This window comes from Tachypleus tridentatus, chromosome 3 (genome assembly GCF_004210375.1).
Source record: "Tachypleus tridentatus isolate NWPU-2018 chromosome 3, ASM421037v1, whole genome shotgun sequence".
Taxonomy (NCBI): Eukaryota; Metazoa; Arthropoda; class Merostomata; order Xiphosura; family Limulidae; genus Tachypleus; species Tachypleus tridentatus.
Genome location: NC_134827.1, coordinates 5,857,273 through 5,879,068, shown reverse-complemented (window position 1 = coordinate 5,879,068; position 21,796 = coordinate 5,857,273). Strand labels below are relative to the sequence as shown.

The 21,796-nt window shown below is 33.3% G+C and overlaps 1 protein-coding gene across 16 annotated transcripts in view; it reads left to right on the top strand.

Annotated features, from left to right (window-relative positions):
* Positions 1–21,796, top strand: part of LOC143246261 (protein FAM117B-like) — a 212,070-nt gene that overhangs the window by 29,226 nt on the left and 161,048 nt on the right. The gene's annotated exons all lie outside the window — the stretch shown is intronic.

Sequence of the window (21,796 nt, the reverse complement as noted above, 5' to 3'; positions counted from 1 at the left end):
CTGTTGTCAGATCATAGCTTTATTCCCCACTATACCAACAAATTGTATATGAGAAGGCTATCAGATGATGTGTACACAGTTGTAACTGTTGGTAGTAGCAGTGAAAGTGATGCTGCAGCAGCTCAAATAGGGTCTAATGATAACAATGACAATTATCAGCCAGGGAAATATGTGGCATGCATATACGATCATGAACGGTATGTGGGAAACATAAAAGATAGATCAGATGAACATTCTGCTGTGTTGGTGTCATTTATGAAGAAATCAAGAAACGAACTGTTCTCATGGCCTGCAAGGTCACGTAAAGATGAAAGCTGGATTCCTTCGCAACATATTCTTTGTCTAATAAGTGCACCTACTGTGCAAGGCAGTAGTGCTTGCCACTATATTTTAAGTCAAAGTGATCTCAACATAATCAAACTCGAATTTCAAAATTTATTCAAGCTGTCTGAACAAAGCAATGTTTATTTGTTGTTGTTAAGGCTAATTTTATCGCCAAAGCAGTTTTTGAAACATTTCATTGTCATGATTATTTCAGTTTGGTGTAACTATAATCTTTCTCAGTTATCCCCTGTTGTAGTACTGTGCTTTTTGTATCTGATTTACCTTTGTATTTATTATATTATGAATCTTAAACTCAGCCATATCTGCATAACTGTAATGCATACACAATATATTTGCATTGCCATGTGATCTAACTAGTTATGTCAATAAACTTGTTCAGAAATGAATTAATTCTTTCTTGTTTCTTACAACTTCATTATTTAACATTGTGAAAGGCTGGTTAGAATATTTCATTGGGATTCATAAAATTCTGACAGGTATTTTTCAAAATTGTATGGATATATTTGCACACAATAACACACCTGAACTGAATTTTTTTAAAATAAAAAACGTATAGTCAGAAGATACTTTAAAAAATTATAACTCAAAAAGTAGGTTGAACACCATCCTGATTTTATTTGTAGATCATATTCAGAAATGTAAAATGTATGGTAAAAATCTGAAAAGACTGAATAACTGGTGACATGGTCAAACTGTTGCCTGAAGTATGGCTATTTTTAGCTAAATCATAAAAAGTTGCATGCAACTAAATTGTTTTACAGGAGATCTAATAGACTTTTAATTACAACAATTGCTGATTTATCAACTGATGTTATAGAAAATTTGAAAACAAAATTCAGCTTTGTATCATATTACGTCTTAGAGCTATGGCTTATTAAATAAACCAATGTTTTCTTACGATTTTAGGTTTTCAGGTGATTTTACAGCCTCACTATGAAAATCCTAAAAGAGATAAACTAGGTTTGAGACCATTTTTGAATTCTGTGAGATTAATGCAGTCAGTGTAGCAAATTTCAGCCTTCTACCACCATAATATTACTCTTGCAGCTTTAAGCAGCCAAAGTTGCCCGAAAATGGATTTGTCAAAAAAAAAAAAAATTACAGGGCTGTAAATCAGAAACTATTAGAGATATTGATCTAATCTTTAGCAGTTTTTTATTATATGGGTAGATGAATACGTAAGTTGTTTTGAATGTAGGCTGTGGGGGTCACCTGCAGTCCCCTGGTTGATTTGACATGGAATTACCCTTTAATATAAACAGTTGTTTTTTCTCACCGTTCGTATTTTTTGCGTATCGTACTTAGGAATCTTTAATAAATGAATTGTATAATTGCTGTGTATACAAAGATGTTCAGTTTGAGTTATTTGGTTTTTGTAATTTAATATTTAATTCTGATCGTTTTCATAATAAAAGTGTTTACAGTTAATTATATTGAAAGCAATAGTGATAATTTGTTACATCACTGTCGTCCGTTGCATATTGTTTAATTGTTGTATTAGGCGTTTATAATATTGTTGATGTCATCTTAATCTAAGCTTTAAGTTTGTCTCATTGTGTTTAATATTGTTGTTACTAGAGGGCTAGATATTTCTAGATTTTTCAATCGCGTGTTCTAAATATGTGCAAACAGAGTAGAAATTTATTAGTGAAAGAAGCAAATGAGTGAAAGTAAAAGTGAAGCTAGACTGTAATTTTCAGTTTAGTCGTAAAGGGTGATTTTGACATAGCAATTCACTAATTTATCGCATATGTTTTTATTAGATTCAAACAGGAACAGAAGTTAAAATTGTGCATAAAGGTATCGCTTACCTCTGTGTACTTAGGTTTTAAGGAAGGACAATGTGAAAACAACAAAACGTGTAAACTCTGGATATTGCTTTAAAATAATTTTTGGACAGTTAAATAAAGCATCCCGCAAAAAGGGGAAGAGTATAGGGTTTGAAGTACTGTATAGTTTGTGTATATGTATTTGATAACATGACAACAAAATGATTGAACTTTAACATAGGTTTATTATATCACCTTAAAGACTTATTAAAACGTACAAAAAGGGTTTTCATACTTTTATACCCGAGACTGATAAATAGGAAGATTACGCAGTTGTAAATGTTATGGGTTATAAGCCTTACGACTAGGTGGTACCATGCTACATTGTGTAAGATTAGTAAATATTGATTTTAACTATTTTGCTAATGCACATTAATAGTATTTCTTTACCTGGTATCTTCAAACACGGCTTTAAAACAAATTAATTTTGTATCGGTTTTAGATAAATTACACCTTATTAACCATATGCCTCCTTAAATAAATTGTTAGTTCCATGTAACATCATGACGTTGCGTGAAACATTTTGCCTGTTCTTTTTTAGTAAGTATTACGTTAAAACAACTAACAAGCAGTATATTTGGTGTTGGTTTTCCACACCTTGCTATATTTTTCTTTGTCGGTAGAAGAGGCTCTTTTTTTTTTTTTTTTACTATTACATACAAAAAAACAACCAACAAAAACGATATACACAGAGTAAAACCTGTCTAAGGCGGAATCGCATGGGACCGAGTATACTTCCCGGCTTCGACAGTGAGCATGCATTTCCTTAATTATATGTAACTTTTTAGTGGAACCATATACATGCTTGACTCAAGGGAAATAAGACATTTGTGAATAAAGTTATTGCACTGTTTATGCTATATTTAATAGAAGAAGACAAAAATAGACATTCGAAATATGCACAAGTACAATCTTAAATTTGTTTGACAAAAGTGTCTAATTTCAATAGTTTCGTTTGTTTTTTTTAACAGGCTTTCTCATAATGGCAGCAGAAAAAAGAACAGTGTATTTAACCAATACTTACTGTAACAAAATGTCCGATAATTTATTAATATTTAAACAAAGTATTAATTAAAATAATCAATCAAAAACATTTCTTCCGCCTTATTCGAGTTCTAATCCTACTTGTTGATATATGAGGTAGGTGAAAGATAGTTTTCCGTTCGCGTTACGCATGCTCCGCCATATAGAGGGCTTTCATGCGATAAATCGTAAAATAATGCTGCGAAACTGTATTTCCGCCGTTTCCAGTTTCCGGCGTAGACAGGTTTTACTGTTTTACATTGGTGGCGCAGAGTATTATCACATGTTCCTTTACTCTCCTGTTCTCCTTAACCAGTTTTCAGTAATGTAAACTTGATGGTAGTTTAGTATTTATCCAATTTCTTGGTTCATGTTTTTCAGTGATTTTATTCGATTCACTTGTTTTTTCTACATGTATTCTGTTTTTTCAGTTACCAGTAGTAAATGGTGTCAAGATATGTCACCACACGAAACATTAAATATCAAACTCACATTTATTCATTTTGTATAGGTGTACCTTGTTTTTGCCCATTATTCGTCTTGCAAAGAATTTCTGTAAATATTCTAATTGAATAGCGTTAGTTGGCACTGGGTGCCGTCACCTTCCTGCTTTCCGTCTAGTCCAGGGGTGTGCAACATTTTTCGTCGGTGGGCCATATAACCAACTTCATCAATCAAGCGGGGCCACTTAAAAAACAAGCTTATTCGTGTACATGCACAATAAATTTAAAAAGATTCTCAAAATGCAAGCAATAATATTTTATATTTTTGCATGAGTGATCATTTTAGTGCGACACTTGAAATTTAGAGTCCTTGCAGAGCTTGTCAATATCAGCTTTGACAGAAGTGGTTGCCACTCTTAACTGACTGGTCAAATGTTCATCAGTCAGCTGACTTCTACATTTGGTTTTGATGAGCTTCATTTTGGAGAAAAATTGCTCACAGCAGTAGGTGCTATCAAAAAGGGAGGCAATTCTTTGTGCATGACGGGACAAATTGGGAAACTTTTCACGTACACAGAGTTTGTAAAAGTCTAGCAAACTGTTTTCAGAGAATTTCCTTTTAGTGTCCATGTCAGCCTGCAGTTCAATGAGTTCCATTTGGCAATCATCAGGACTGTCTTCCACTGCCAAATCAAAAGGTTGAGCGAACAATTTCAATCTAATTTCAGTTTGTCTGAAATCTGGAAATCTGTTTGCAAACTCATCACGCAGCTTTTGTACACTGGTTCCATATTTGGTGCAATCCAGATTAGGAAATTCCAGTTTCCTCGTTGCAAGACATGTAAAATGTGTCAATATGCCTCTTCTCAACTCAACCTGGAAAAGTTCCAATTTCTTCTCAAAAGCACAAATATGCCCAAACAACTTATTCACAAGTTGACTTTTCCCTTGTAGTTTTAAGTTTAAATCAGACAGATGCTGTGTAATGTCTGTGAGGAATGCTAAGTCATTCAGCCAGTTCTCATTGCTCAAGAAGTCCACATTCTGACGTTTGCTCTCCATGAAGAACTTAATCTCCTCTCGCAGATTCCAGAATCTCTTCAAAGTAGCAGCTCTACTAAGCCAACGTACAGCAGAGAAGTACAAAACATCTGAATACTCACTGTCCAGCTCATCTAAAAAAGTTTTAAATTGTCGATGATTTAATCCTCGTGTTCGAATATAATTTACGCATTGGACGACATTTTTCATGACTTCTGCAAAATCCCGAACTTTGGTGCACAAGCTCTCTTGGTGAATAATGCAATGGCTTACAACTACGTCTTGTGCTCCAATTGCAGTTAGAAATTTCTTGGTGAATCCATTTGTCCTACCTGTCATGGAAGGAGCACCATCTGTTGTAACACCACATAATTTATAAGGATTCAGTTCAAACTTTTCTACAACCTTAAGCACTTGTTCACAAATATCCTGTCCTGTGGTTGTGGAGGAAAGGCTTGCCATATCTAAAACTCTTCGAAAACATCAAAGCCTGCAGTAACAGCTCTGATGAAAATGACAAGTTGGGATGTGTCATTGATATCAGTGCTTTCATCCAAAGCCAGACTGAAAGCTTCACACGAATTCAATCTCTCTTTCAAAGTTTCTTTGATGTCCTCTGAAAGATCTTTTGTCCTGCGTGAGACAGTAAAGCGGGAAAGGCTAGTTTGCTCCACCAAATATTTTTTCTCTGGACATGCATATTCTGTGAATATTGTTAAACAATTTTAATAAATTCTCCATCACTGAAAGGCTTTCCTTTTCTGCCATACATTCACAAAGCTTAAAACTCAGTTTTGTCACCAGTTCTGAATTTTTCTTGAAAGTGGTAAAACACCTTGTTGCTTTTCAATGGATGTTTTAAATGTTCAATTTTGTCCTTTCGTGCCTGACCAACAATTTCATCAAACTGGGAGGAGTGCTTAGTTGGGTAATGTCGCTTAATATTGTACTCTTTCATGACTGCAATTGTAGTTTGACAGACGAGGCAGACAACACCTTGATTATGTGGGACAACAAGATATTTTGTGCACCATTCACTGTTGAATAACCTTCCCTCATCATCAATTTTTCGTTTCTTAACTGCTGACATTTTACTAGCCCTGAAATCAAAACAAAAATTATTCTCACGAAAATAGCAAAGTAGAAAAAAACATAGAATTTATTTACACATGGAACCTCTTATGGACAGAAACACATGTTTCTAAATTGGCATCCCGATCATAGCCTTCCGGTACTTAAATTAATTGAGAATAGCAAAATACAGTGTGACCTCGCCTATTCGCGGTTCGCCATTCGCGGCCCCGCATATTCGCGGGTTATGCGCGAACTGCGTTTTTGTAGGTCACAGAGACTGAAAGGGCTTTTCGAGGAGATTTGTGTTGTATTTACTCAATCAAGCCGTTTTATCAATTGTCGTCTTCACCAAACAAGATTGGACTGCTATTGGCTGACTGCCTCAGCTTCCCCAACAACGCAAACGGCAAAGCACAGCCCGGTAACGCACGGTACAATTTAGTGAAATACATAACAGTATGCAATATTGCTACATTATTACTGCATCAATGAGTATAAGTATCATTAGTGTTTGGGAAGCATTTCATATAGTATATAATCGCATACATATACGTTTTAAAACTGCGTCCAATATTCGCGGTTTTCGCTATTCGCGGGAGGGTAAAGAACGTAACCCCCGCGAATAACGAGGTCACACTGTACATAGAATCAGATGCATCTGAAAGCAAAAATTTTAATAAATTCAGTAAAGTCACAACAATATGCTAAATAATAATCAATTTACCTTCAATCTCTTGTAGTAACTGTAAAAGGTAATAAAATTTTCACCAATAATGAATGACGGACAGCAGAGGTTAGGGAAAATTGTCGCCAGCGGGCGAAGGCGAGGTTCAGGACATGACGTTGAGTCGTAGACAATAGTGCTAGTGCACGTCACCTATTCATGCCCTAAGGAGGCCGACCAATCGAATTCGGCCTGCTCCTCTCTAGCAAAGATAATTTTAGAAGTTTGTCGAGTCGAAGCCTGGGAATCCCGTAGGATCGATGCTTTTAAAAATATTCCATTTGCGTTGGATTGCAGATCAGGCCACATGGTTAGATTACAACAACTAGGGCCACACTAAATGGCTTGGCGGGCCGGGTTGTGGCCCGCGGGCCGCCTGTTGCACACCCGTGGTCTAGTCTTTCAATTCAAAATTAGGGATGGCTATTACAGAAAGCTTTTTTATAGCTTTGTGTGAATATCCGAAAACATACAGAATACATCGTGTAGTATACCTATCTATTTGGGAAGTTTAGTAAGTTTAAAACCTAAAATTTTAAGCTTATTTTGCATTGTTTGTAAAAGGGAGGGGTTTTACTGGGGTTGAAGCCTTGAATTCCCGTACAGCCGCCTCATCAGTTTACTTTAACAACTATTGTGTGTACGTGCCTATAAGATGTAGAATGAATTCTCTTCGAGTCCAACTTAGCCTTCTCAATGGGGAAAATACTAGTATCTGCCCTGTTCCTTTATAATTTATTGTTTCACCATCATGTGCATATATGTTAATTTTTGTGTCGTACAATAGTTAAAGCGTTAGACCTGTTGCTGCTTTTATTTATAATAATCTTAGAACATATCAACGACTCCATAAAATGTAACCACCCCCCCTCGGATTTGACTACATTACTATTAGTTTTTGTTCCTCCACGTGTGCCTCTCAGTAGCTCAGCAGTAAGTGTGCAGACTCGTAATTCTTAAATTCTAGTTTCTATACCCATGGTGGGCACAACGTAGGTAGCTCATTTAGGTTTGCGTTTAACTACAAACAAACTCCATATATTGTGACACTAATCGTCGTGGTTACTGATACCTTTTGAAATTTTGTCTCGTTTTCATTGTCATTATTGGAAACATCTGTGGAGGTAAAAGAACGGACTAATTATATTTGTCTGTAATATTTTTGTGAAAGTTTTGACCAAACTTGTTTGCATTATGGAGTATTAAAAAAACAAACAAACAAACAAACGTCAACCTATTTTCGATCATTTTTTTTCCCGTTTTGAAGTTGACTTTCTGTTTGTAATTGTTTACAGGATTTAAAATTAATTTCATACGTTTTTTTTTCTTCCGGATAATGAGTATTGAGTGAGTTCAGCTTCTTAAACGTTTACAATTATGTTAATTTTGTTTTTTTTTATCAGGGTTGTAAGAAGTACATCGTTTTCAGTTTGAATCTTTAAGATGTTTCTGTTCAAGTACCAAAGTCGCACTTATTTTTTGGTAGTTGGATGAATAACATACAATAGGAAATGTAAAAAAAAATGTTTGTACAGTATTTGTCTACTTTGCCCCTGAAAGTAAAAAAAACAGCAACATTAGGCTACAATTTATTATAGTGCAGCTAAAATGTGTGTACACACACACACACACACACACACACACACACACACACACACACACACACAAATTAAATCGCTGTTTCTGTTGTGTATACTTATTGAATGATTCTCCATGATGGCAGTCGCGTATACACGTCCGCCAGGCTGCTACGTGTATGTAATCGGTAATCTCTTCCTGATTCGAACCACTTGTTTTACCTCGAACTTTAAAAATCGAAGTTCGACTGACTGTCATTAAACATTTTTTGTAATTATATAATTTTGTAAAATGCAACTTGTGTATGACGGTAATTGAAAAAGAGGAAAGACTAGAATGTGATTAAATGTCACATACTCTATGTACTACCTTACTTATATTACTGCTCTGTTTGCTTTTTTTCAAACTTATTTATAAAACGTAATTTTTAGGAGTACATATTTAATCATAGAAGTCGATATGATATGCATATAGATACAGGAGTTTTACCAACATTTTCACGACGTTTGTCGGTCTTGTCTGTAATTTATTATTTATATTACTAACACTGTCCTATAAGTACTTCACGCTTTACAGTGCTTTTTCAAACTTTTAGATTTGATCAATTAAATGGCTATTAGCAATAAAAATAGAATAAAAACTTTATTTTGTTATTGTTAATATGTTGTGTTACTTTGCATGTTGTTCTTCTATCAAAGTAATTGAAGACAAGTATTTGTTACCTTTTTTTTTTTTTTTTTTAAAATCAATTTTTATCTGTTGTATATCGTAATTTATCGCGGACGAGTCTCTGATGTATTATGTTACATACGTTACGTATTACAATTTTGAGTAGCCGAAAATTTTAACTTAGAAGTTAATTGAATTACAATGTACATGAAATTTACGATATTTGCCAACAAGAGTGATGCACACAATTTTACTTCTTAACACGTATATTTTAACATACAAACAATATAACGGTCATTACAAATGTTGGTTTGCTACAAGTTTTACAGACTTACAAACTATGAGTCTTCTATCGGGTCTAGAACTGAATGTTTAATCGACGGCCCAGGTCAACGACGAGCAAATTAATTCTGATTTGATATTGCTACATCTCGCTTAAGCTAACTAGCTGTTTTTTTTTTTTTTTTGGGGTAGTCTCACGCCGCTTACAAACTGACTTTTTTACCGACGAAGATATTTAGTGCCCTCTTAGAAATATTAACGTTCAATTCACTGAACTGTGTAATGTTCGAAATCCGTAAACGTTCCTTGTCAAATACCTGTAGTTTTCCGATTAACACCTTGGTTCCCAAACCTATTTTGCCGTTACTTTGAGGGTCACGCTAGTCATTTTACAACTACTATTTTTAGGGAGAGTGTAAAATTTTTATAATTTGTTAGGTATGAGTCGACGTTGCAGAAGTCATTTTTGACCCACGAACCACGGATGGGACGTTTGGGTCTTACTGTTCTACATGACCAACTTGTTGGTGGTCATGCTAGAATTTCAGAAGCATAAAGTATTTGGGGCATAAATCTGTGTGCAATAATGTTTTTTCTGTTTTTGAGGTATTTTTAATATCTTTTTCTATCAGATATGTTGAAATGAGTTCTAACTGGTCTGATGTACCAGTAAATATTTTTTGTGCTTCTGAAAATCAAATCAAATTAGATTCTTCGGAATTGAGGGAAATTCAGATACTGAAAATAAAGATGATTTGTGAAGGTTCAGATTATGAACCTTCTTGTAAAGAAACTTCCGGCTCAGACTTGTCTTAAAGTTATTTTTATATAGTATATACAATTATCAGATTAATAAAACATTAAAAAAAACTAAAGAAAAATAGGTTGACTTAAAGAAATATCCTAATGTCCCACTCTCATGTGTATATGTAGGCGTTGGATCCGAGTCAATAAGTGGCTCTCTAAGAAGAAAACTGAGAACGACTTTTCGGCGGGTTGTGTGGGTCTTACTGGAAGATTATCACGACTTACATGTGGATCGTATGAGAGCGTAGGTGTTAAGCGTTTGTTACAATAATAGCTTCCGAGGCTTTTAGTATGCACATTGAAGCTGACCAACTGTATTTTATTACTGTTTCTTAGCTCTCGGTTTATATACTTTAAGGCGAAATTGTGAAGTTCAACAATATTTGAAAATACGCTAGTGATTTCGTAAACCATATATTGTTGATTCTTGCTCTCGAGAATCTACAAGTATAAAAAACAGGCGGGAGTTGCGCAATACACAACATGTCTCATCAATCAAACTTAAAAAAACTTTGGTATTAAAATTACTTTATAATAATTAATCCGTTACATATCAAAAATACTTTATTAGAAATTCTTTGTTTTTCTGTATAAAAGACTTGTTTATTGGAAACTTAATATTTCGTAAAGATAGGTAAATCGTATAGTATTTTGTATCTGGCGATGAGTCGATACAGTCGTGATATGGCTTCACGATACGATGCTGGTTTCAGTGTGTCGCCACACCTTTAGTAATTTTAATGGTTATCTGAACTTGTTCTGAGAAGGCTATTTAATGGTTTGCTGGTAGGTTTTCAAAATTCATTTACTATCTTGTATGTGCGTAGGACGATAAGCCAATTTTTATTTTGTCATTTGTATATGTTACGTCATCCTTTTAACCGTTTCTAGAGGCTGATTATATATGGCTCTTTTGCTGTTAACAGTTATTCACCACACAAGTAATTATCCCATGTCTTAAATTTGTTGTAACTCGTGAAGAACTAAGTTCGTACTAAAATACCCAGCTATAAGGAAATTACTGCTATTTCAAGTTTATTTAAAAGGTCACACTGACAAAATATTTCTTTTAAATTGCAAAATAATTTTAAAAAATCTGAATATAAATATTTAATTTATTCAATTTTTGGTTCAGATGTTTGTTTATATTTATATTTAATTGGTCTTCTACAAACATGGCCCTGAGATTTGTCATATCTAATTATTACCGGCCTAGACTATCTTAGTCTGTGGGTGTTGGTAACAGTTACAAACATGCAAGGGTGACTCCACGGGGAGGCGAGAAGTGGGTTAGTGTCATCCCTAAAATTTAACTCTTCTCTTATAGGTCGCGGCATGGATATGTATGTGGTCAGGGCAGTGGATTCCCAATCTGAGGGTCGCTGGTTTGAATTCCCGTTCTTCCTTGCTCGCTCTTTCAGCCGTGAGTGTTTAACGTTACGGTAAATCCCATTGTTCTCTTGTACAAGAATAGTTCAAGAGCGGCGGCGAGTGGTGATGACTAGCTGCCTTTCCTGTTGTTTTACACAGATAAATTAGAAATGGTTTTTGCAGCTTTGCTAGAAATTCAAACCAAACTTCTCTTGCATCTTCTAAAGTTTTAAGTAGAAACGTTTAGTAAGAATCCATAACTCCCAGAATACAATGTTTTTTAGTTACTATAGTTTTTCAGTTGACTATGCACAAGAAAAAACACACAATACAACATTATCCTATTCTTGGCTAGCCCTATAGTCTGTACGTACAGTCGTACTAAATTTAAGAACATTGTGAAGCTTCTCAGTCAGGTTGAATCCTAATTATCTGAATCCAGTGAGAATATTCAATTGAGCGATGTGCCTCAAAACATGCTCTTAAAAAGTATTTTGTAACTTAATGCACATATTATACGGACTAACAATGCTAGAATATGGTGTTTGATTGCTCGCATTGAATACAACAAATAGGCTAAAGTGGCTTTGCACTAAAACAAACAATGGATCAAAATACAACCAGTGTGTAATTAATTTTTGAGTCTGTATAATGCCTTAGTTAAAAACATAATGCACCGAACTGCTAAAGAACCGTATAGAACAGAAGGAAATTGTTGTTAGAACCCCGTTTTATATACAGTGTTTGTATTAATAACTATGAATTTATCCACAGAAAATTGTCTTATAGAGCGATGATAGCATCCATTTCATGTGAGATGAGGTTAGAGTATAAATTTTAGTTTAACAAACATAAAGATTAATGTAATCATTCTGCAGTAAAAATATTTTTAGAGCTTCTTAGCTTAGGTTTTCTCCACTTTTTCTTTGGAAAAAAACATTCCATCCCTAGTCCCATCTGCCTTCCCAATGTTAGAATAGGAACAATCGATTGTTATCCTGATTGTGATTGATCAAATATTGGAGGTAGCGCTAATTTCAGATTTATTTTGGTATTGTAATTACTCATCCCAAAGGTAACTGAAATCCACTTGGAGTGGCCACCTTTTTTAACCATTCACATCACAATAAGTAGTGCATTGTCTTGTTAGTCAGTCAGTAGACACTGACGTGATGTCAAATAAGAGACTCTTATTGTTGCAATTAGTACTCTCCAAACGTCAAATATGCACGTCACGAATGACGAGAAGAATTATGTACTCTGTAGGCTACAACACAGCATAAAACACAAACTTCAAAAGTAATAACTAAAAATATTTGTTGCTCTTAATTTTGGTTTTATTTACTTTTGAAAAGATAACTTTCAGGAGTCCTTCAGAAGTACATGTAGCTTATTTTATGACTTCAAAGGCGCTGAGGCTGAACTTGGTAGTGCTGGACATTCTGTGAATAATAGGCAGACATCAGTGCCCTTGCATCTCATATTTTGCCTTGTTTTCTTTTTCTCTGCTCCTTACTCTTCTGTTCTTTAACCAAAAATAGTTTCTGTTAAAAAACAAAAAAAAGCAACAACATTTGTTGACATGATACACCCTTTTATAATTAGCTAGTGCCATATGGAGGTGAGACATTACAATAGGAATTTGAAGCATCCTAAAGAAAAAATACACAGTTGATGAAATACTTGCATGCATCACTGTACTTTGTTATCCAATTCATTTTACAGAAAAGTTACAATCGGGGACAAACAAAGACCATTCAGTGATGTGACATTTTTAGTTTTGGTTTGTATGTTTTACGTATACATAAACACTTTGGTCAGATGTGTATTTGACTTTGTTTAATTAATGAGTTTCAGTATATGTTTTAATAATGAATGAGTTGAATGGCTGTTGCTTCATGTTGGTGATTGAAGATTATAAGGTGTTGCTTAGCAAGCCTTGGAAGATTTTAAGTAAACTCAAGATTTACTGAGTTAATGTACACTTTTCAGAAATAGAATAATCTTTCTCTGGCAATATCTAATGTATTGGTGTTCACGTAACTGATGAACTCCATTCAATAAAAGTTTGTTGTGTGGCATGTGTTGTTTTTAGAAGTGTATGTATATGTAAAGATAAAAGTAATATATAAAATAATAAAGTTTAATACTCGGTCCTTCAAGATGCAGATGTATAGCCCTATGTGGATTAAGTTTCAGAGTTTACTGCATGCCACAGTGTTTGCCATTGCAGAACAAAAGCTGTATTTTATGTGGAAGATAAAAATATTTCCACACTTTATCTTTGTTTGCTGAAGCTATTTAGTTATTCTTGAGTGCATCTTTACTGCACTTTGCTTGAACAGTATTGTCGTTATATTTTGTACACTTAACCTCGAATACATTAAAGGTGTAGTGGATTTTGGTATTGTAACTTTGCTTTAAATTGTCAAATATATAATCTACTGCAAGGGTAAGTATGACATGAAACGCATGGCTTGTATGTATATAATATAGTGTGTGTGTGTATACTGCCTTGAGTCAAAATTTTTAAAGATATTTCAAATTTGAATAGTTTCAATTGTTAATGCAAGAAACTTGTGGACCTTAAAGGAAGATTGTAAAATTTTACTGTACACAACCTGTGACACCAACTAGAATTTGACAATACAAGATTCCACCATCAGAACCAAAACCTTGCTACTATACACACTTTACACATGAGGTTACTGTTGTCTTTTGATTTCAACATTCTTTGTTCTTTCTATAAGAACAAAAAATTTTAGCTGTGATTTACTAAAGAAAAGCCTCCCCCCATGTAGTGCAAATTTATTTATAATTAACTAATGCAACCCTATAGAATTATGCAATATTTAAGCCTTTATTTCAGCAAGTGCAAAAAACAAATGACGACAAAACCATAAAAAAAAATAAGCCAAAACAATTACTTGTCTTCTTTGGGTTAAATCTTTGAAATACAAACACTTTTTAAAAACTATTGCAACCACACTATTTTTTTCACATAAAAAGAATATTGAATAGTTCAACTTATTAATCCACATTTATAATATTTTATTTTAAATATTCTTAATTCACTGACTAAGGAAATATAATTAAATTTTTATTATAATATTACTTAATTTATAGGGATGATTTTTAATGTAGTCATACATAGATGAAAATTAGCTTTGAAGGCTTATACTTATCATTGTCCCCTTAGTGTATGATTTTGTTGGAAAGTTCTGTTTTGTAACATTTGCAGTTACACTGATTTACACTTTAAGAAGAAATGTAGTTTTCAATTTTAAGAGCAGATCATGTATATACCATTCAAGATGTGTTCATCTGTGTATTGTTCCAGGCTTGTAGGCATGGGAAATGTATTGAAATTCAACAAACCAATATATAATTCCCAACAACTTGCATATTCTGAAACATATATTACATTTTTAGAATTGTAATTTAATGAGTTATTAATAAAAACAAAATATTTTTGTTATTGTTCTTTATTGTTTTGGTAGATTTCATATAACCTAAATTACATAAAGCAATGTTCCTTCTGTTACAAGTGAAGATACTTTTTAGAAAAATCTATAAAGATTAAGTTGCCTTCTTCATAAAATTTTATTTTTGAATCTTTCAGTTTTTATCTGCTATTTGTTTTAATTGTCATAACAATTGAAATATCAATGTGTACATTTGGGCAATGAGTTGCAATAGAAGGGATAATATTCTCTAAGGTCACTAATCTCTCTAAATGGTTTTTTTTATCAAATAATTTTGTAGCAATTTCAAAACCTGGATAGTGAAACCTAAATAAAAAATCCTTTTTGTTCACTGAAAATAAAAAATTTGCATATTGATTAGAGTTTGTGGATTAAGAAAAAAAATACTGGTTACCATCTCCTTTTCTGATGAAACACCAACACACCTAAAAAGGGGCAAGCCTTTGTTATTTCGTTTGAAGGTAAACTTAATTTCCTCATTTATTTAATTTAAAATTCCAACAATTTTTATTAATATCTTGAGTATCTTTCCATATTTCAAAACAATCATCTAAAAATCTTTTCCAAAATGGTATCGTGTGATCTACAAAATTATCTTCAGAATAAGTAGTATACTAAATAACTAATCTGAAAAATCCCATTGTGACATTACCATAAGTTGGAGCAACTTGTGTGCTCATTGTTGTATGATATATTTGAAAGATTAGATTTGCTTCTCATAAGCACATTTTTTCAGAAAATTATATCTGAACCTTTATCAAATCTGGTATGAATCAGTTCTTTGCATTTTATTTGGGAAGCATTCCACAGTTTTAAGTTCATAGTCATGTTCAACTCTTGCATACTGAGTTACCACACCTAAAGAAGCAAAACTGTTGAAAAATTGAAAAACAAATTAGAAAGAAATCAAATGTGAAATCATCCCTAATAAGGGAAGGAATAAGAGATAAAGATTTTAACAATATTTCTGAAAGGTCACTCAAATATTCAGTTTGTTACCTCCTACTAGCAGTTTTCCTGGAATATTAGGAGGTTTCCAATATAAATATATTTACTTTTGGTTTCTAATAATAATTCATTGATTTCTCTTAACTTATGGATTTGAGAGAGAGAGAACATAAATGTATCCAGTTTCTGGATTGCTTAAGTTTTTCTCTTTTTGTTAATATTACCTGAAATTCATCAACAAAATTCTTTCATTTTTCTTTTATGGAAGTTATGCATCTGAATTTATTTGAACTTTTCATTTTTTGGCAAATCTTTGTATAATTGAAACGTTCATAAACAATCTGGTTGTAAAATTGTTGGGTCATTATTACCCATATTTTATTTTTATCTGCTTTATGAAATATCAAGTTAGATTTTTTAAGTTTTTTGAGTGACTTTTGCACTTTTAATGTTAAGTTATCCTTCTCTTGTTTTTCAGTAATAGAATATAATTCATATTTTTGACAAATGAACTGTAATTTAGTGTTTATTTTTTGAACAGGATCAAAAACTCATTTACCATGTACTAAGGATTCATTTTTTATTTAAAACTTCATAAAACTAATCTTAGTGTTAATTTTCTATTGAATTCAAATCTTCTGTTAGTTGTATTTTATTAGGTTTCTTTGTGGAAGAAATGTTAATCCTTTTGGTAATAATTGTATTTTTGTTTCCATTAAATTAACAATGTTTCTAAAAATTTAAATGCTGTTTATCTAAGTTTTTTTGAAACTGTCATATTTTTAAAAATTCATGTTTTTCATATAATCACTTCTTAATCCATGTCTTGCATCTTTCATCCTAGTGAAATTTCTTTGTCCTTGTATTTTTTGTTGACTTGAAGCATATTTATCCTATATCAGGACTTCCATTTAGTTTTTGTTTTTTCTTGCTGTATCTGTCATTTATTCTCCATTTCCTTGTATTGTAGTATATATATCTTTTCCTTTATCAACATCCTGCCAATCTTTACCTTTTTAATACTTGAAAACGCTGTAAAGCCATTATATCTTTTGTAGGGGTAACTTAAAACAATGAAATGACAATTTGCCTAATTTTAAGAATGAAACTTTAAGTGCAAGCAAATGTTGGTCAAGCGCTTGAACATGTAGGAAGTTTATAAAATAAAACTTGAATGTAATGTAGGTTAATAATAATGAAAAAAAATGGATGTTTTGATCAGACACCTTGAAAATATATTTTAAAAATAGATTGTTAATGAGACAGCAGTATATTGTTAAGACATTGGCATAAAAATTACTGATTTAGACAACAACAAAAACAGCTATAGGTCATAAACTTGAGTATTTTATTTATATATATATATATGTGTGTGTGTGTGTGTGTGATGTTTTTAAAAAATCTGGCTATTTTAAACAACTTTTTAATGAATACTTTGTGGACTTTTGTCTTTGTGTTTATTCTTCTCATAATCTATATATTTTATGTGCAGTGGAAGACAGAAGTGATCTTGACACATTATTCTTGACATGATGAGCCATCAGATTTAAAATCATAATTTATAGGATTATTTGTGTACTTGTTATCATAGAAAACATTTACACTAAAATTTGTTTTACTTTATTATGTCAGTTTTAGTTTTTATACTTTAACTCTTGTTTTTTAAAGTTATAGTAATTATTAACCAGTCTAAAGTACATGTAATTTAAATAAAATTCTTTACACGTTTATGAAAAAAATGAAATTAATTCTGAAATTGGCAAAGTTTGAATACTGCTCGTAGACTGTTTGAAATTATAAAAAAAAATTGAATAACTAAGGTGTGCTAGCCCTATTCGTCAATTCACCACTTCAGTTGGTTAGAATACTTTCAGAGAATTTCATCCCTTACCAGTAACTCCAGATATGAACAAGTCGAATAAAGACTGGTGACACTTCGAAATAGTGGGATGCAGTGGTTGTGTATGTAATGTAATTTGAAATATTGTTATACATTCTTTTCAGTAAACCTATAAAGAACTAAATAAATGGTGTACTGTGAAAGCAAACAAGTTTATTACTGTTGCTTAAAAATGTATGTAGTGTTAACTGTAGGATGTAGAACAAGAGTAGCCATGTTTTAGTTCTGGTTATCTAATGCATTTAGGGTATCACATACACTTTTTCATGGGAAAGATTTCAGTAAAGTTGAATATGATATCCAGAAGTGGACAACGATATTGTACTGACAGAACAGGTGATACCTTGAGGATAATATGACCTAGGTGCCCCAATTTAGAAGAGGCTGGGTGGCATCTAGTTAACATCACTGTCAGTGTTTAAGCTACTATTTATCAATGAATAGCATATTGATCATTATATTATAACGTCCCGAAGGCTAAAAAAACAAATGTTTGACGGGTTTCGAGCTGGTAACAGTGAAATTGAAAGATACACGTTCTAACCATCAACTGTGCCAGGGTGACAACAAAATGATAATTTAACAATAAATTAAAGAACTATATGGTAAACACACACCAGTTGTCACTATGTATAGGATAAACTATAATCAAGGAGTGAAAACGTTTGGTCGACTCTTTTTACATCTATAGCTGTTGGCACTTCCAACCAACTAAATGTGTTAAATGTTACAATTTTTTGAAGTTGGTTCTTTCAATATTTTTGGTATTTTATTACACTTGAATATCCCGCCTGTTATATATGTATATAAAGTAATTGAGGTACCATCTATAGCCTAATATATTTTGCATCTGGGAAAGAGGACTAACTGGTAACTTCAAGTTTGAACTGTCTGCTTGTTGTAGGCAGTAAAAGTTACTGTATATGATCCAGAACAATTTTAATTTAATTATCACCACAGTGGAGGCTAGGAGCACATGGCAAGTGTAGAAGGGGTATTGGTCCCAAAGGGATGTACCACCTGCTTCAATCCCAGCATCATCAGAGCATTAGGGTTACTTTCTGTTCTCTGCTTTTGGTGGAGCTATCAGCAACACCATGGATGTTCAATGATAAGCTTGCACAACTGGGACCATGCAGTGACAAATGTTTCAAAGCACAAGTAGGGATAATATTTTGGAAAGTTTGGAACCATAAAATGAGAACAGCAAAAATAAAGAAGCTTTTGTTTGTAATGGTGCAAGAAACAAACGTAAGTAGAGTTACTAGTATTTTTAAATCATTGATGGAAGATGGCAGCATTCAGTGTTGACAACTGCAACATTGACAGGTTTTCTCCTCATTTCCAAAATTCTATTCCTAGAAACTGAGTAAAAGCAGAGACTGGTAGATAGCCTGAAGGTTGCTGAGAAGGACTAAAACATGCTCATTTTGTATATTCTCAGCAGTATTACAAGAGATGAAAGGAATTGGATTAGTTTGCTCATATACCCATGACTATGGGTACAAGAATTATTAATACGGGTTTTTTTAATGCCAAGAACTGTATCTGACTGGATGTGAATGTAATCTTGTTGGAAAATGCACTGCAAAACATTAACTAGCAAATAATAATGCCCCACAATAATAGGTAAATGAGGCAACTTCAAGAAAAATGAGCATACCTCTGTGAGATGTACATAATGGGAAAGAAATAGCCAATTTAAATAGGAATCAGATCCCACTTGAAAATTGCAGTGACAGTAAATGAATCGAAGATAATTATTTGAACATCAAAGAGGGATTCTTCTTCAAGCCCAGATGGTATGAGATACTCCAAAATCAAAACTTTCAATGAAAGAATAAGCAAATATTGCTGAAATAATTAATTTGTCAATGATGAATGGGAAAGTAGAGGAAGATTGCAGATATTGCTCAATAAATACTTATCCAAACCATACAAAGACCATTGTACACGGGAGGGACACAGGCAAATAGTTATTTTAAATGCAAGGATAAGGCTCGTGGAAAGTTAGCAGCAAAAATATTTGTGAAAAGAAGAGGAGTGTGTGCTTTGTAGGAGAGAACTCCATTGAGATCCACAACCTCGAGTTTCAAAGTAATGTACATAGACATTACGGGACTGCTTTGGTGGATTATTTAAATTTGAAGATAGTTGCAGTGAAGTTAAAGGCTTATGGTAGTTTTGAACATTCATATACTTTGGATATTCTATACAAGACACAGGAATTGACACTCAAAACTTGGCAAATGAAGATTTTAAGTTTCTGAAAATTAGCTCTGAATTACTACAAGGATCCTTGCTGAATCCTGTTCTCTTTTAAGATGTACACAGTTAATTTAGCTAGTGCAATGAAAGACTTTTGAGTGACCACATAAATAGCCACTTTATTAGGTGCATCTGCTCTTTAATGCAAATAGCTAAGCAGCAAATCATGTGGCAGCTATTCAATACATAAATCATGCAGACACGGTAAAGAGGTTTATCTGTTGTTTGACCCAACATTAGAATTGGGAAGATGCATGATCTAAGGGACTTTGACCGTGGAATGATTGTTGGTGCCAGACGTGGCAGCTCCAACATCTCGAACTGCTAACCTCCTGGGATTTTCATGGACCCCAGTCTCTAGAGAGAATGGGGCAAGAAACAAAAACATCCAGTGAGCAGCAGTTCTGTGGGCGAAAACACCTTGTTAATGAGAGATGTCAGAAGAGAATGCCTTGATCATTCAAACTGAAAGGAAGGCCACAAATACTCAAATAACCACTCTTTACAACAGTGGTGTGCAGAAGAGCATCTCTGAATGCACAACACGTTCAACCTTAAAGTGGATGGGCTATAACAGCAGAAAACGGTGCCGGATTCCATTCCTGTCAGCTAAGAATGGAAATCTCTATTTCTGCTGCAAAATGCAGATGGTAGGGTCAGAATTGTAGACATTTTAGTCTTGCGTCAATTGTGGGGAAAGTTTTGAAAAGTTTCTTTAAAATGCTATGCAAAGTTATTTAGTAAAGTTTAGAATTTTATTGGATAGTCAACTTAGTTTCACTAAGGGAAAATCTTGCAGTGTAAAACTTTTGACATTTTTGAAAAAGTCATTGCGTATGTAGGTGAAGGTATTGGTGTAGATTTGATATATTTGGAATTTCAGAAAGCATTTGACAAGTTGGTACATAAAAGGCTTGTAAAAATTGTCTGTTGGTGTGGGGGGGATAAGTTAGCAAATTGGATGGAAGAAAGCTTGGCGGTTTTTCAAATGGAATTCAGTCAAACTGGATTAATGTTGCAAGTGGAGTACCTCAGGGCTCAGTCTTCAGACCTTTGCTCTTTTTGATTTACATCAGTGATTATAGATGTAGGAATGGTTAATAAATTACTTACATTTGTAGATGATATTAAGGTCTTGAGTGTTGGTAGCTGTGAAGATGCTGCTGCTGATTTACAAAAGGATTTAGACTTAACTAATTAGTGAATTGGCAAATAAATGGCAGATGGGTTTTAATTACAATAAATGTAAGAATGCATTTGAGTTATAAGTATAATTTGAATGGAAAGAATCTTAACTGTGTTATTAAGGAAAGGGATCTTGGAGTAATAGTCAATTAGTCTAAAGCCATCCAAACAATGTGCTGTTTCTAATGGGAGGATATGTAGGATTTTCAGTTGTGTTTAGAGAAATGTTGAATACAAGTCTAGAGAGGTTATAATCTTATTGTACAGGTCACTGTACTGGAGTATTGTGTTTAGTCTTTGGCTCCTTATCTTAGGAAATACATTGAATTGTTGGAAATGGATCAGAGAAAGGTTACTAGAATGGTGCCTCGGGTGGAGAGATTGTTATAAAAGGAAAGGTTGAGATCTCTCAAATTGTTCTCTTTTGGAAAAAAATAGTTGGGGGATCTGATTGAGGTATTTAAGACTGTAAACGGAGTTAATAATAGTAGGATTAGGGGACACAAATATAAATTTTGACAGGACGGAAATCATCTTCAACTAAGAAAATTTCATTTTTCTAACAGGGTAGTTGGCCTTTGGTATAGGTTACCTTCAGGTATTGTAGAGGCAGTAAATTTCAATGAGTTTAAGAAAAAGCTTGATAGATATATGAATAATGACTGACTTTAAAATTTCTTATCTTAATTTAGAGGATGGAACAACAGAAATGGACTAATAGGTCCCATGTTGTTGTAAAATGTTGTGTTGTATGTTGTTATATTGAGAACAGAATGTGAAGCTTAAAAGGATGGGGTTGTCTGGTTAATCAGTGACATCGAAGA